Source organism: Dasypus novemcinctus, chromosome X, assembly GCF_030445035.2.
Source record: "Dasypus novemcinctus isolate mDasNov1 chromosome X, mDasNov1.1.hap2, whole genome shotgun sequence".
Classification (NCBI taxonomy): Eukaryota; Metazoa; Chordata; class Mammalia; order Cingulata; family Dasypodidae; genus Dasypus; species Dasypus novemcinctus.
Genome location: NC_080704.1, coordinates 30,082,350 through 30,098,455, shown reverse-complemented (window position 1 = coordinate 30,098,455; position 16,106 = coordinate 30,082,350). Strand labels below are relative to the sequence as shown.

Here is a 16,106-nt window from a genome sequence, read left to right as displayed (position 1 = left end):
TAGGTTCTCAGGGAACTGAATGACAGTGCAAAGCACACAAATAGATGCATTATGAGTGTCCTGGAAGGAGAAAAGAATGGAAAATTGGTGAAAAGAATTTTTGAGAAAATAATGACCAAAAAGTTCCCAACTCTTTTGAAAGACATAAATATTCATAACCCAGAAGGACAACTTAGTCTGAACAGAATAAACCTGTATATACTTACTCTGAGATGCATACTATTCAGAATGTCAAATGCCAAAGATAAAGAGAGCATTCTGAAAGCAGCCAGAGAAAAATAATCCATCACATACAAGGGATGTCCAATAAGAATTAGTGTGGATTTCTTCTCAGAAACCATGGAGACAAGAAACCACTAGGATGATATATTTAAGATACTGAAAGAGAATAACTGTGAGCCAAGAATGCTATCTGGCAAAATGTCCTTCAAAAATGAGGGTGAGTTTAAAGTATTCACAGATAAACAGAAAGTGTGAGAGTTTGTCACCAAGAGACTGCTCTATAAGAAATACTAAATGGAGTGGTGCAGCCTGAAAGGAAAAGATAGGAGAGAGAGACTTGGAATGAAGAAATGAAGATTATTAGTAAGGGTAAAAAGACAGACACAAGTAAGATATGACATGAAAGCCAAAGGATCAAATGGTATAAGTAATTAATGCCTTTACAGTATTAAGGTTGAATGTTAGGTTAGTGAACTACCCAATCAGAAGACACCAACTGGCAAAATGGGTTAAAAAAATATGAGCCATCTATATGCTGTTTACAAGAGACTCACCTTAGACACAAGGGTATAAATAGGCTGAAAGTAAAAAGTTGGAAAAAGATATTTCATGCAAACAGTAACTAAAGACCTGGTGTAACTACATTAATATCAGACAAGATAGATTTTAAATGTAAAACTGTTGTAAGAGTCAAAGAAAGACATCATATATTAATAAAAGGGGCAAATCACCAAGAAGAAATAACAATCATAAATATTTATGGTGCTCGCTTCGGCAGCACATGTACTAAAATTGGAACGATACAGAGAAGATTAGCATGGCTCCTGTGCAAGGATGACACGCAAGTTCATGAAGTGTTCCATATTTTTCTTTTAAGAAAATGAATAAATTGAGTAGAATTTGAAAAAAATAAATGTAAATCATAATGTAAACCAAAACGGAACCATGTTTGATAGCTATGTTTTAAAATCTGTACATCAGCTGCAGCAAATATAACATGAATATATAAATGATCATTGCTGGGGAAAGGGGAAAAGGGTTGATGCTGAATATATGGAAGTCTGCTGTATTGTGTATGTGAATTACTGTGATCTAAAACCTTTTAAAGACTAAATTAAAAATTAGAAACAAAAAAAAAGAACGAATGTAGACACTGAGGAAGAAATGAAAGAAAGTGCTTTGCAACTGTACATACAGGGCAACACCTATTACAGTAATGAAAGGCAAAATGTTTGAAACAAAGCTTTATAATGTTTTTCATTTTATTAATACACCAATTTATTTTTACTTTTAAAAAATGTGATTTGTTCGTTAAAATAAATAAATAAATAAATATTTATGCATCTAACAAGGGTGCCCCAAAATACCTAAGGTAAACACTGGCAAAACTGAAGGGAGAGAAGGGGGCAAGACTGGCAAAGTAAGGAGCTTGAAAAGTCAGCTCATCCTACAGGGCAGTGAGTAATCAACCAGACCTATTTAAAGCACCTATAGACCAGAAGAGCATCTTGTAACATCCTTGGAAGAATGGAATGAGAAGACTACCCATCTGCAGTGAGGAGTCATGAGTAGAGCACTCCATGCTGCACAGGCCAGTGCCCATCCTCCACTGGTGACACAAGCTGCCTCAGGAACTATTATATAGCTAGCATTGGAAGTTCCATTTCCCAAAAATGGGGGAGGAAGAGAAAGTTGGGCACTGACTTCGGCTACTGATTAGTAAATTCAGCTGACTAAAGTATAATACTAAGAACAGCTAAAGTTTGAACATGTCCAAGTTGGAGAGAGTGTTTTAGCCAACATTTTAACTCCATCCCCAGCATGGGGGGAAGTGGGGCTGATTGAAAATCATAGTGAAAGTAGGGACCAGTTTCTTTCCATCCATATCAGATTGCAGCCTTGTCATGGGCTCAAGCCCCAGATCCAGCAGGGAGGAAGCTGGGGGGACCTGCAACAGCCTCTCTTGGCAACTGTATTTGCTTTCAGCCAGCACAGATGGAATAGTCAGACACCTGGGGCTCCATCCTTGCCCCCCCCCAAGAGGAAAGGAGGTCGGCTGTGTTCCCTCAGCCCCCTGAACAATTGCAGGTGCTTTTGGCCTACAAAGATTGATTTGTAGAGCACCTGGGACTCCACCCCCACTCCCCCCCCTCATAGGATAGGAGGGGGCTGGTTTTCTCTAGTCTATCTGGACAACTGCAGGTGGTTTTTGCCTGCACAAACTAGACTGTTGGGCACCTGTGGCTCCACCCCCACCTCAATAAAAGAAGGGGGAGGTGGTGACTCCCCAGCCCCTCTGGGAAACTGCAGATGCTTTCAGCTTACAGACTAATAGTTGGACACCTATAGCTATATCCCTACCCACCCCCAATAGGATAGGAGAGGGTTAGTGTTTCCTCAGCTTCTCTGGGCAACAGCAGGCGCTTTTGACCTATGTGGACCATACTGTTGGGTGCCTCTGGCTGAACCCCCACCCCCAATAGTATAGGAGAGGAATTGGTTTTCCTTAGCCTCTCTGGGCAACTGCTGGTGCTTTCATCCTGCATAAACTGGTTTGTTGGGTGTCTGTCGTTCCATCACCACCCATTAAAGGGCAGAAGGGACAGTAGTCTCTCAGATTCTCAGGGCAACTGCAGGTGCTGTCAGCCCACATAGATTAGATCATAGAGCACTCTGAAGGGTCCATTCCCACCCCTGGCAGGGGAAGAGGGCAGCTGTTGCTATGTCAGTCTACCTTCATTCAGTTTTGACCTATACAGCTTAGTTTGCTGCCCACACCTGCAGCTCCATCACCACCCCCAGCAGGGGAGGAAGGAGTGTGAAGCTTCATTACTCTCTCCTGGCAACTACAGATGGTCTTGGCTTATATGGCTTGGATTACTACACACAGTTGCAGCTCTGTCCCTACCCCTGGCAGAGGAGAAAGGTGGAAGAAACTTTATCAGTTCATGGGACAATGTGGGCAGCCTCCAGAACTTATAGTCCCAACTACATCCTATTACACAACCAGCAAGGAAGAAAGGGCAAGAAGGCTCTAAACTAAAGAGAAAAACTGCACTCAGAATAAATATATCTAGTAAGCCAGATGCCAGACACCAACAAAAAATTATAATCCATATCAAGAAACAGGAAAATATAGCCCAGTCAAAGGAACAAAATAAGCCTCCAGATGACATAAAGGAGTTGAGACAACTAATCATAGATGTACAAACAAATGTCCTTATCAAATTCAATGAGTCAGCTACAGAGATTAAGGATATAAAGAAGATACTGGGTGAACACAAAGAAGAATTTGAAAGCATGCATAGAAAAATAGCAGGTCTTATGGGAATGAAAGGCATGATAAATGAAATTAAAATTAGGCAGCAGATTTGAGGAGGCAGAAGAAAGGTCAGTATGTTTGAAGATATGGCCTCTGAAAGTGAACATACAAAACAACAGATAAAGAAAATAATGGAAAATAGTTGAGCAGGGTCTCAAGGTACTAAATGATGGAAGAGATATACAGACAAATGTATCATGGGTGTCCCAGAAGGAGAAGAGAAGGGAAAATGGCAGAAGATATGTTTGAAGAAATAATCACTGGAAATTTCCCAACGCTATTGAAGGACATAGATAGTCATGCCCAAGAATCACAATGTACTCCCATCTGAATAAATCCAAGTAGACCTACTCCAAGACACTTACTAATAAGGATCCCAAATGCAAAGGACAAGGAGAGAATTCTGAGAGCAGCAAGAGAAAAGCAATGCATCACTTAATAGGGACACTCAATAAGATTAAGTGCTGATTTCTCATCAGAAACATGGAGACAAGGGGGCAGTGGTATGATATATTTAAGGTACTGCAAGAGAAAAACTGCCAGCCAAGAATTTTATATTTGGCAAGATTGTCTTTCAAAAGTGAGTGCAAGTTTATAAGGTTCACAGATAAACAGAAACTGTGAGAGTTTGTAACTAAGAGACCAGCTTTGGAGGAAATACTAAAGGGAGTGCTATGCCTGGATAAGAAAAGACAGGACAGAGAGGCTTGGAAGAGAGTCTTGAAATGAAGATTATATCAATAAAAGTAACTTAAAATGTAAAAAGAGTGGTGAAAATAAAATACTACAGATAAAACACAAAAGTCAAAATGGGTGAAATAAGAACAGCCTTTAGCATAATAACATTGAATGTTAATGGATTAAACTCCCCATTCAAAAGACACAGACTGGCAAATTGGATAAGAAATTATGAGCCTTCTATATGCTATCTACAAGAGAATCATCTTAGACCCAAGGATATCAATAGATTGAAAATGAAAGGCTGGAAAATGATATTCCATGCATTCCACAAACAAACAAACAAAAAAGCTGGAGTAGCTGTACTTACATTGGATGAAATAGATTTTAAAAGCAAAACTGTTATTAGATACAAGGAAGGACATTATATATTAATAAAATGGGCAATTCACCAGAAAGAAATTACGATCGTAAATGTATATGCACCTAACCAAAAGGCCCCAAAGTATATGAGGCAAACACTGTCAAAGGGAAAAATAGATACCTTTACAATAATAGTTGGAGACTTCAATGCATGACCCTCAGCATTGGATAGAACATCTGGGCAGAGGAACAGTAAAGAAACAGAGAGCTTGAATAATATGATAAATGTACTAAAGCTAATAGGCATATACAGAACACTGCACCCCAAAATAGCCGAATATACATTCTTTTCAAGTGCTCATGGATCTTTGTCCAGGATAGACCATATGTTAGGTCACAAAGCAGATCACAATAAATTCAATGAGATTGTAATTATATAAACACTTCCTCTGGTCATAATGGAATAAAGCTGGAAATCAATGACGGTGGAGAAAGGGAAAATTCACAAATATATTGGGATTAAACAAAACAGTCTTAAATAATCAGTGGATCAAAGATGAATTTGCAAGAGAAATCAGTAAATATCTTGAGATGAATGAAAATTAGAACACAGCATGTGAAAGCCTATGGTATGCAGTAAAGGCATTGCTCAGGGGAAAATTTGTAGCCCTTTGTGCTTAGAGGGAAAATTATAGCCCTAAATGCTTACAAAACTGTACTTTATCTCACCAAATAATTTTGGTCATAGTACCTCTCAATATTACTTACTTCATTAAATGTCACTTGATTGCTTCTCAAAAAATTTTTTATTTCATTAAGGAGAAAAAGCATGAATTTAGGAAGCAAGTGGTTCAAATTTGATAACATTTATGTCTCATATTTCACATACTTTAAAATCACTTATGTTGCACAGATGTAAACAGATGTTCTGTTAGACTGTTGAGGCAAGTAGGCAAATGAAAATAGTCTCATATTTTTGATGACATCTTAAAAATTTTATACCGTGTCCACTAACAAAGTAGTGCCATATAGCATATGATCAATTATATGAAGGAAAATATATGAATGGGTTCATTGACAAAGAATGAGTTTCAATAAGAAAGATTGTAGCTCATCATTATAAAAATAATTCAGCCATTATTTGTCTAACCCAGGGCATATTTTCCCTTTTACCTCATATGAATTATGATATTTATTTTCAGTTTCCTATTTATTTTGTGTATGCATTGAATTTCATTTTTCCCTTTTTTTTATTATTTTATATGATATATTAGTGACTAAGTAAAGGGAGATAGAAAGTTAACATTTTTGGAGGAATTAATCTGTGATATGTGCTGCTATAAGGCAGTCTTTATATTTTGCCACCTGTTTTAATTTAAATAGCTTTTGATAGATAAGAAAACTGAGGTCCAGAAAATGTGTATGGTTTACCTAAGTTTCATAAGTTGTGAAGCCAAATCTGAACCTACATAGATGTGACTTCAGAACCCATCCATTCTCATGTCACTGGTATGATGACATCACAACCACTTGAGAAATACATGATGCCAATGAACTTAATTCTTGGGATATATTGTTTCTCTATTGCATTAACTTCCTAGGGTTTCCATAATGAATTAGTACAAATTTGGTTGCATAAAACAATAGAAATTTATTTGCTTACCATTCTGGAGGCAAGATGTCTGAAATCAAGGTGTCAGTAGGGTTAGTTCCTTTTAGGGACTCTGAGAGAGAATTGGTTTCATGCCTCTTTCCTTCCTTCTGGTGGCTGCTGGAAATCCTTGGCCTTCCTGGGTATTATTCTTTACTATCCACTATTTTTGACTTTCTTATTTGTTCATTATGCATTTCCATGGCTGTTGTTATTCTTACATCTAACTATTTTGCTTCTCTTTTTCATTTCCCAAATAGCTAAGATAAATTGACCTTGCCTCTCACAGCCAACATTGTTGGCATCTTGACCACATTTCCTTGGACCAGTTTAACCAGCTCTGTGCACCCATCCTCATCTCACTGTGGTCTTCAGAGGCATTCCCTTGGGCATTGCAGCTGACTTGCCCCTTATTGAGAGGCAGAAGAATCTTGGAGTTTAAAGTCCTCCTCCCTCATAAGGAGGTCCTTTATTCAGTGACTGGTTGCCGTGGGAACCCAGAAGTCCAGCTCCCTTGCTGTAGAACATATCCTTCAGAGCCTCTGATCAAAGGTCTTCTTGGGATTAGGCTGTGGCTGGCAGCCTCCTGAAATCACACCTTAGCTTGTCTTCTTCCACTGTTCTCTCCTGTTTCCTCCTAGCTTTCTGGTTCTCCTGGGAGAACTTCCTCAAAAACTCACTTGCACCTGAGTCTTTGCCGTGGGATGGGCTTTTTAAAGAACCAACCACACAGGTTTTCATTCTTTTCTTGGGCAGTCATTATTGCACTGTATCTTTGGGCCTTAATCTCATTCATACAAATGCTTTATAAGATTCGTGATAGTTTTTAATCTAAGAGAAATCATCTGTTGGTCTACAATCCTATTTCAGGAAGCTCTAGGTTTGTTAACTATTAACTTGTGTAAGAATATAAATTTTTCGCCTTATTCCCACGTGCAAATTCAGCCTGATTCACGATAAGGAGAGAAATGTTCAGGATGCTTGGCTAGAAAATGGAAAGGCTTAATAGAAGAGTAGAGTTAATAATGGAGTTTAAATATTTGAAAATGCTACAATGCGGGAGAGGGGGTAAGTAGTCTTGCTTTCTATTTTCTGAGAAGTCAAAATTGCATCAATCTCTGAAAAGTACAGAGAGTCACATATCAACTCAGAAATAAAGAAGAGTTGAAGCTTGGAACCTTCTGAAAATTAGATAGATTGCCTCAGAAATGTAAAAAGTCATTGTGACTGAAAAACGGATATCAGAGGATGGATCAAATAAAGGTGGTACTCTACCGATGGATGTGTGAGGTTCAGGGGGAAATTCCTAGCTCTTCCCAGGAACCAAATATAAGGTTATAAGGCAAAACGATTTCTGATTTCCCTGAGTTAAAGGGAAAATGCAGTTATATTTAGGGCCTGTAGCCAAGAAGACAGGATATATTCTAAAAACTTCAGCTACATTTCAGATGCTCTCTTCTCCTTACATTCTTGAATAATAAGGGGGAACATTTCCTGGCTATTTCCAAAACTTGAAACTAATGAGTAAAATTACAGGATACTCCTTGAGCAAAGGCTTCAATCCTGTTTCCTTTACACTCAAGGGAATTAAGGTACTTGCATAACCCAGAGTTTAAATGAAGTGTTATATCATGTACCAAAGATACATATTTCACAGTTTTAAAAGCCTATAGAAAGAAATCATAGTTTAAGTAAAACATAAGCTTCTTTAATGACGTAATGGTAATCAAATTATAAAATCAGGTAACCATAATAAAAAGGCACATACTGAGAAAGATAAAACAACCTCTAGCGCTTGTTTTGGCCCCAATTTTTAAATTACTGAAATAATAAAACAAGCCAAGTTTGGTACCAATTTTAAATCTCTGGTATTTTTGACAGTATCAGCTGCTCCCACACCTATGCCAAAATTGGGCGCTGGCCTCACTCTTTATCTTTTAGAATCTGACTGTATAAAACATTTTCTATATGAACTGAGGTTTGTTTAGGAGGCACTGCAGAGTAAAGTTCCCAGAATTAGTTACAGAATCTTACATAAAACCATAGGAAAATGCTTGAATAACAGTATCTTAAACCAGTGGTCTGCAAACTTTTTTTCTTTCATACCCCAGAAAAGTATCTTGTAATGTACCTTCACTCATGTTTCTCTCACTTTTCTTTTCAACTTAGCATGTACAAGTTCCAAAGTTAAAATAATTTCAAGGGAAAAGCTTTATAGAGCATTGTAAATATGATATTTTAAAATAAAATTGCTATATAACTTATCAAAATCTAATGAAATAAATAACATATTTTCTCAATACACATATCTACTTAAAAAGAAATTAATAGGCTCTTTCCTAATAGTTGGAAATCTCAGCATTCCTTCACGTATTTGAATGAATATTTCTCCCACAGAATTTTATCCTAATGTAATGTACTTTTTTGCTTATAAATACTTTATTGATTACCCTATCATATTGTAATGAATAATATGTGCGTATTTTGAAGTATTATATTTTTTATTTCATTGGGCTGTAAAGCTGTCTATATTAAACACCTTCTTTTGGTTGGAGTTGTCATTACACTCTTTATTAGTATACAACTGATGAAAAGAATATAAACATTTGGCAGAATTTTCAGAAATAATTATTAATCATATAAAATATTTATTTAAAGTTCCCCATGTAGGGGAGCCCCATGCACAAGGACTGTGACCCGTAAGGAGAACCACCCTGCACAAAAGAAGCGCAGCCTGCCCAGGAGTGTTGCCGCATGCATGGAGAGCTGACGCAGCAAGATGATGCAACGAAAAGAGACACAGATTGCCAGTGCCACTGACAAGAATTCAAGCAGACACAGAAGAACACACATAGCGATTGGGCACAGAAAGCAGACAACAGGGAGGGGTGGGATGGGGTGGGGGGGAAGAGGAGAGAAATAAATTAAAAATCTTTAAAAAATAAGTGCATCTTTTAATGTGATAGATTGAATTTTTAATGATTTATGTAATTCCAGAGGCTATTACTTATTGCTAGGATGAGCCGGGTCAAACATCGATTTAAAATTCAAACATCATTTTAAAATTTCATAGTATAATATTGACAAGCCTTATTCACAAAAATAAGTAGAAAAAAATAAAAGCAATATTCTAGCAATGTCATTCACTTCTTTGAGCTCCTTCTAAATTATATTAAAAAATAACCTATTGATCCATCATCAAATATCCTTGTAATTATCTATTAGCTGACAACTTAATTAGGTCTCCCTTCAATTCCTTGGAAAGCAAAGAAGTGGAATCAACTTGCCTCACAAAATAATTTGTTACCCAGTAATTAAAGTCTTTCACTTTTCCAAAACCAATGATTGTAGCAATTTGTCCCTTTGTTTGGTCTGCAGGAGGTTTTTACCACCAGGAGGTTTTCAATTCTTAGGCATCCAATTCATGTGCTTGTGAAAGGGCAGGAGCGAAAGAACAACTTGTGCCTCCATCACAAGTGTGTCCTTCTTAGGGATCCATTTTACAAAAGACTGTGAAAGCCAAATGCCTGGAAATAAAGATCTGTGTACTCTCCATGCTTCTCTACTCTAGGGAAACGGTTACCCACATCCAGGGTACAGATAGTCTAGTTTGAAAAACTCTGTTGTCAATCAAAGGGTACGTATTGTTTATTTAACCAAATGTTCAGAGATTGGCAGTATCTGGGTTGGTTCTGTGGCTCCACAGTGTGTTCAGGTACCTATGCTCCTTAAGGCCTCCCATTTTTCCTTTCCTAATATGTCCATTTCCTCACTGATAGTCTTGTGATGGCTATGGTAGCTCTAAGCATTACACAGTCACAGGGGAAACATCAAAGGCCAAAAACAAGGGAGGATGGATTATGGTTTTTCAGGGAGAAATAACTTTCTCAAAGGCCTGAAGTAAATTTTCCTTTTACCAGAGAAGGGTCACATGTCCACACAGAAATAAAACAAAAGCAAAAGAAATGGTATAACCATAAATATAATAAACCAATTGTGATCCATTCCCTGATTAATTGAGGCTAGGATATTGCCACCCAAAAAAGTCAAAATGTTTATAAGTAATGATTTTGGGTGAGGCAGCACAGATATCAGTGCTTTGCACATATTCCCCTGGGATGCTTTCATCTTTTTTGTGTGTGCCCTTTACCATTTTTGTGTTCATGGAGTTTTGGTGAGGTTTCACTCGCAATGGCCAGCACTTGCGTCTCTTTGTTTTGAGGCTTGTCCTCAAGCTATCAGAATGTGCTTTACCTCTGTGCACGGAGGGTCAGAAGTATCTGCAAATACACTATTCCCTTCTGCCTTCCCATACCAAAAACTGACTGGTATGGGGCATATAAATACTCCAGCTCCCTTGTGTTCTGATTGAGACAACTTTCAGGTGTGTTCAATAGTGTTCCTAAAGCTCCTCTGTGGGAATTAGCCAAAGTGTCCCTTCGTGGGACTTTGCTTGATATTGTACCCTTGCTTAGCTCCCTTCCTGTCTTGGCCCCTATTTTTCACTCCTCTAATACTCTTCCCAGAAAATGTTCTAACAAAGCTCTTTTATATGAGTCCTTCTCTCATGGTCTGCTCTCAGAGTATCCAGCCTAATACAAGGGATTTGTGACCAACTTTTTCTGGAAATCCCAGGATGGAGGATCTTGGGACAGAGGAGAAAGAATGTGCATGGTTCACTGCTTGCAAAATAGAGCCTGCCAATGAACTTTCAGGCAGCAAACAAATTTGCCTACTTATGTCTATCATATCTATAACTTTTAGATAGATTCACTCTCTAAAGATTCCTCAGTTTGAGAATAGATAATTGTGAAAATAAATTCCAAACGTATAATGCTTTGGTTTATGAAATATAGCCTGACATAATTTTATCATACAACTCCCTTGGTTGAATGAGCAAATTCAAAATTGAGCATCTATGCAAATAGAATTTTGCATATTTAGTCAATAAAAAGTACATTAGAATTACTTTGTCATTGTGCAATAGGACTTAGTGTATCAGAATCATCTCTCCATGTTATACAAATATTACCCTAAAATGATAAGATCAATTCCCCAAGTATGTATGGAAATCAGTTTTATTATTTGAAATCTCTTACTACTTGATAATAACACCTCATGTGAGGAATCTATATGAAAAATGCAACAGTCACTGGAAATATTTCATTTTTGAAATATATAAACTCACTATTTTATCTAGATAGATTCAATTAATAATTAGGAAGGTAGATAGATAAATAGACAGATATAGATAGGTAACATTTCAAACTGGAGAGAGGCTACTGAATAGAAAATATATGGTGAGTTAAATTTTAAAGCACACAAGTTGTCTATGCCTAGGGAAAATTGATGAGTGGAATAATAGCAAATAAAATTATTTCAATAAATTGCTATATGCAATGCATAGTATCTTAATTATTTTAATAGTCATGATATCTCTCTATGAATTAAATTAAGGATCTCTGGTAAAATGAGGTTCAGCCAGATTAAGATGATCTTCCAAAGACATACGCCAGCATACCAATAATAGAAGGGAGATTTAAATGCAGGTCTGTTTGAATCTTTTTTTTTTAAGATTTATTTTTTATTTATTTCTCTCCCCTTTCCCCAGTTGTCTGCTCTCTGTGTCCATTCGCTGTGTATTCTTCTGCATCCACTTGCATTATCCAGAGGCACTGGGAAATTGCATCTCTTTTTTGTTGCATCATGTTGCTGTGTCAGCTCACCTTGTGTGTGGCACCACTCCTGGGTGGGCAGCTCTCCTTGTGGGGTGCACTCCTTGCACGTGGGGCACCCCTACATGGGGACGCCCCTGTGTGGCATGGCACTCCTTGCTTGCTGCGGCATTGCACGTGGGCCAGCTCACCACATGGGTCAGGCGACCCCGGGGATCGAACCCTGGACCTTCCATATAGTAGACAGACACTCTATCAATTCCACATCGGCTTCAGGTCTGTCTGAATCTTAAGCATATGGCACTAAACCATTTGTGTTTGTGCCATTTTATGAGACAAGAAATTCATCTCTCTATGGAGAATGACCACGTATTGTTCTACTGATGGTATTAGGGAAAGCAATGTGCACTTCCAACCTGTGGGTATACTCAGTAAAAACATGAACCTGGGCAAAGAAGGAAAGAAACTGGACTTGTAGAGACAGATTCAGGAGCAAACCCATAGGTGCGTCTACCAAAGTATCACATGACCCCCCTAGCCTGGGTATTGGTCACATTAGTATTAGTTTCCATGTACTCAGGAACATGGCAGGTCAGACCAATTCCCCACAGAAAGTAGTAAGGCATAGGTTGGGGGATCCTCCAAACTACAATTAGTAAATTGGAATTGCATCTAAATTTCACAAACCTGGAGTAAACAATTCTTATGTTTGAGGAAAAGATATTTAATGCATCATTTTTTGATCCAAGGATGTCATGGTGGCATTACCTCCATTGTTCAAAGAATGAATGTGATATTCACGATCCGTGAATAAAGGGAAAGATGAGGCTATTTATAGGAATAAAGAATTTACTGACAGGAGAAAAACAGCTAATGCTGCGTTATTGACATTTTCATACCACTGTTGTAGACTTGAAAATTGGATGTCTTTTAAACATTCTTAAAATTCCTTGGCCAATGTTTCCACTGGGAATTTTTCACAGGCTATTCCTTTGGCCTCAGAATCCATCCATCCTAGCTTCCCTCCCTCTTCCTTCTCTCTCTCTCTTTTTAATATTGAAGTATAGCACTCATACATAAACATACATAGACAATAAGTGTATAGTAATAGTTGCGAACTTACAAAACAAACATACATAACATCTTACAGGGATCTTAATACCTCATCCTACCACCAATACCTTCCATTGTTGTGGAACATTTTTTTTAATTATTTATTTTTAAAAATTACATTAAAAAAATATGAGGTCCCATTCAACCCCACCGCCCCCACCCCCCACTCCCCCCACAGCAACACTCTCTCCCATCATCGTGACACATCCATTGCACCTGGTAAGTACATCTCTGAGCATCACTGCACCCCATAGTCAATGGTCCACATCATAGCCCACACTCTCCCATGTTCCATCCAGTGGGCCCTGGGGGGATCTACAATGTCCCGTAATTGTCCGTGAAGCACCACCCAGGACAGCTCCACATCCCGAAAACGCCTCCACATCTCATCTCTTCCTCCCATTCCCCAAATCCAGCAGCCACCATGGCTACCCTTCCCACACCCATTCCACATTTTCTCTGTGGACATTGGATTGGTTGTGTCCATTGCACATCTATGTCAAGTGGGGGCTTAGATTCCACATGGATACTGGATGCAATCCTCCTGCTTTCAGTTGTAGACACTCTAGGCTCCATGGTGTGGTGGTTGACCTTCTTCAAGTCGATGTTAGCTGAGTGGGGTAAGTCCAATAAATCAAAGTGTAGGAGCTGAAGTCTGTTGAGGCTCTGGGCCTGGGTGTCATATTATCAGTCCAGAGATTCAAATCCCCTAAATATATCTTAAACCCCAGCACCAACTACAATTCCAATAAAGTAGCATGCAAGTCTTGTGAAAAGAGATCCCCTCTGAGTCCAATTCCATCACGCAGAAACACCAGCTCCAAAGAAGGGCCATCTGTCATGGCAGTGAACCCCATCTGCCATGACCATAGAACCCGTGGTTAAAGAGCATCCTCAAAATATTATTACAAACCAAAGTATCTTACATTTGGTGTATTTTTCCACAACCCACCCTATTTTTATTATTCTTTTTTATATCATTTATACATGAACATACATAAACAACAAGTGTATAGTGAAAGTTGTGAACTTACAAAGCAAACATGCATAACATCGTACAGGAGTCCCATACATCAACCTGCCACCAACATCTTGTATTGTCGCGAGACAGTTCTTACAAATTATGAAAGAATATCATCAAAATCTTACTATTAACCATAGAACTTATCCTTCATTTGGCATATTTTCCTGCCAAGCCACCCTATTATTTTTAAAATATATTTTTTATGACAGAAGTTGTAAAGTTACAAACCAATCATGCACATGTGCAAAATTCCCATACAACCCCCCTCTATCAACACACTACACCATGGTGGAATATTTGTTACAGATTTAGAGATAATGCCATCAGATTATTATCAGGTCCATAGCATTCTTTAGCACACTTTTTCCATACTCTCCCATTATCAACACTGTACATCTTCGGCATAGACACATGAATATTACATTACTACTATTAACTATGGTCTATTGTTCACTTCAGTTGTATTTTTCCCATGGTTCTCCACATTTCCACCACCCTGTAATAGTGATGTACATCTGCTCTAGCTCACAAAGGATGCTCTTGCATCTGTAACATCAACCAGAGTTCTCATCCAACTCTGGATTTACTGTGTTATTCAGTTCCTAGATTATTCTCTAGTTTTCTTTCAACTGGTATTTATAACCCAGATAACCCTTTTCAGCTACATTCCCATTTATAAACCAGCTGTTACTATAATGTGTTACCCCCAACTTTGTACATTTCTACACTTTTACAGTAAAGTTAGTTAAAACTTCTGCATATGTTAAGCATCAGTAGTCCATCTCAGCCCTCCTTTGATCTCCTTTAAGAATCCACCACCTACCACCAGTTCTTGAAGATATTTTCCTACATTTCCTTCTAGAAGCTTTATGGTTCTTGCCTTTATATTTAGGTTTTATATCCTATCCATTTTTGTGTTAATTTTTGTATAAGGTATGAGATAGGGGTCCTCTTTCCTTCTTTTGGTTATGAATATCCAGTTCTCTCAGCACCATTTGTTGAATGGACTGTTCTGCCTGAGACGGATGGGTTTGACAGGCTTGTCAAAAATCCCTTGACTGTATATATAAGTGCCTGTTTCTGAACCATCAGTCCAGTTCCATTGGTCTATGCACCTGTCTTTATGCCAGTACTATGGTGTTTTTACCACTATAACTAGGTAATATGATTTAAAGTCTAAAAGTGAGAAATGGATGTGGCTCAACTGATAGAGTGTCCACCTACCATATGGGAGGCCCAGGGTTCGAACCCAGGGCCTCCTGACATGTGTGGTGAGCTGGCCCATGCACAGTGATGCCATGCACAAGGAGTACTGTGCCGTGCAGATGTATCCCCACGTAAGGGAGCCCCATGTGCAAGGAGTGCATCCCACAAAGAGAGCTGCCCTGCGTGAAAAAAACACATGACCCACCCAGGAGTGGAGTCACACACAGAGAACTGGCACAGCAGGGTGATGCAATTAAAAGAGACACAGATTCCCAGTGCCACAGAGAATGCAAGCAGACATGGAAGAACACGCAGCAAATGGACACAAGAGAGCAGACAACGGGGGCAGGGGAGGGAGAGGAGAGAAATAAATAAAATAAATCATTTTTTTTTAAAGTCTGGAATTGAGAGTCCTCCAACTTCACTTTTCCTTTTTAAGATGTTTCTGACTATTCCAAATAAATTTGATAATCGTATTTTCCATTTATTTAAAAATGCTGGTGGAATTTTTATTGGGATTGCATTGTATCTGTATATCAATTTGAGTAGAATTGACATCTTAATGATGTTCAGTCTTCCAGTCTGTGAGCATGGAATGTTCTTCCAATTATTTAGGTCTTTTTAAATTTCTTTTAACAATGTCTTTTAGTTTTCTGAACACAAGTGCTTTACATTGTTGGTTAAATTTATTCCTAATATTTGGGTTTTATCTGTCATATTTTACTTTCAACAGTCTTGACACTTTTAGTTACTTGTACTGATATAATCTTCATTTCTAGACTCTCTTCCAAGCCTCCCTCTCCTGTCTTTTCTTTTCAGGCTGTAGCACACCCTTTAGTAGTTCCTGCAAAG

The 16,106-nt window shown here is 38.2% G+C and overlaps 1 long non-coding RNA gene and 1 other non-coding gene across 3 annotated transcripts in view; both read left to right on the top strand.

Annotated features, from left to right (window-relative positions):
• Positions 1-9,116, top strand: part of LOC131277167 (uncharacterized) — a 147,391-nt gene extending 138,275 nt beyond the window's left edge. For both annotated transcript variants that reach the window (XR_009184331.1, XR_009184330.1), the window contains exon 3: positions 8,895-9,116. This is a non-coding gene — a long non-coding RNA (uncharacterized lncRNA). The remainder of the gene's footprint in view (positions 1-8,894) is intronic.
• LOC111761563 (U6 spliceosomal RNA) lies at positions 985-1,091 on the top strand. The gene has a single exon (XR_002794891.1). It is a non-coding gene; the product is annotated as a U6 spliceosomal RNA (small nuclear RNA).
• Positions 9,117-16,106: the final 6,990 nt, after the last annotated feature.